The sequence below is a fragment of the Rousettus aegyptiacus genome, unplaced genomic scaffold (assembly GCF_014176215.1).
Source record: "Rousettus aegyptiacus isolate mRouAeg1 unplaced genomic scaffold, mRouAeg1.p scaffold_m13_p_4, whole genome shotgun sequence".
In the NCBI taxonomy this organism is placed as follows: Eukaryota; Metazoa; Chordata; class Mammalia; order Chiroptera; family Pteropodidae; genus Rousettus; species Rousettus aegyptiacus.
The window spans coordinates 27,926,834-27,928,579 of NW_023416307.1; the positions used below are offsets into that span (position 1 = coordinate 27,926,834).

General features: G+C 28.2%; 1 pseudogene; it reads right to left on the minus strand.

The window, feature by feature from the left end:
• Positions 1-605: 605 nt before the first annotated feature.
• Positions 606-724, minus strand: LOC118601998 (annotated as a pseudogene).
• Positions 725-1,746: the final 1,022 nt, after the last annotated feature.

Genomic DNA, 1,746 nt, shown 5'->3' on the forward strand with positions numbered 1-1,746 from the left:
CACAACTAAAAGGAGAAAAATTAACAGCTTAAACCTTTTCCATTAGAAATTTTATTTAATAAAACCGCATTTAATATCAGCCTATATTATTAGTAATAGAACTTAAAATACATTCATGTTCATTGCAACCAATTCTAAGATTGAAAATATACTCCTCCAATCTTAAAAGGAATAAACAGCTAAAATCATAGTAGTGAAAATAAATATATGTTTTTTTACAAATGGCTTACTATTTCATATGATTTAATTAAGCAAACAGATTAATGGTAAACTTCAATGAGTTTACCACATGTCTAAGGTATTTTGTGAAATTAAGTTTTTTAATTGTTTCATCCTATTTGGAACACTTTGTAAAAATTCTTTGAAATTACTTTGATATTTAATAGCAGTTACACTGTCTTTGGTTAGCTGAAACTTAAACTTTATAAATAGAAGGTAAAATTTAGGAGATATTTAGTATCCCTAATTTTGTGTTCATTGTAGAGCACGATAGGTTAAAACTAGTACCCAAATATGACTAAAAAAATTCAAAACCTAAATAAATGGAAATCCATTCTATATTTACCAATTAGAAGTCTTTTTTTTTTTTTTTTTTTTTTTTTTAATGCCTACAGCACCTGGTATTTCTAGGTGGTCTCCCATCCAAGTACTAACCAGGACTGACCCTACTTAGCTTCTGAGACCAATTGAGATCGGGCATGTTCAAGATGGCATGGCTGTAGACTAATCAGAAGATTTAATATGGTTAAGATGGAAATATTCCCTAAATTGATCTCGAGATTCAACATGATTCTTATTAAAATAGCAGATAGATTCTTGGCACAAATTGATGAACTAATTCTAATATTCTTTTATGAAAATTCAGTGGATATTCAAGGAACCCAAAACAAGAATGCCCAAAACAACCTTGTAAAAGATGGATAAAGTTGAAGGACTTCCTCTTCCCAATTTAAAAACTTATGGTAAAGCTATGGTACTCAAGATAGTATGATACTGACACAAGGATGTCAATGGAATAGAATCGAAAGTTGGGATAAACTCTAACATTTATGGTCGATTGATTTTTTGATGGGGATGCTGAAACAATATAGTGGAAAAAAATAGTTTTTCAACAAACTGAGCTAGGACAACTGGATATTAATGTAAAAAAATAAAGTTTGCCCCTTACCTCACATCATGTACAAAAGTTAACTCAAATGGATCAAATACCTAAATGTAAGAACTAAAACTATAAACTTTTAGATAAAAATATATACATAAATCTTTGTGACCTTAAATTAGGCAATGCTTTCTTAGATATGACATCAAAAGCACAAGGAACAAAAGAAAAGATAAATAAAGTAGGTATCATCAAAATTTAAAACTTTTGTTCTTCAAACAATACCATAAAAAAGTGAAAATACATTTCAAAGAATGGAAAACTTTTGTTTTTCAAATTATATATCTGATAAAGGATTTATATCCAGAATATATATAAAAATTAAATCTCAATAGTAAAAATATGAATGACCCAATTAAAAATGGGCGAAGGATCCAAATAAGTAGTTCTGCAAAGAAGATATAAAAATGGTCAAGAGGAAGATGAAATGGTGTATAATATCACTAGCCATCAAGGTGTATGATAACCATTAACCATCAAATGGAAATCAAAATTACTATAAGATACTATTTCTTACTTACTAGGATGGTTAAAATAAAAAATACACATTATAACAAATGTTGACAAAAATCTAGAAAATTGAAGCC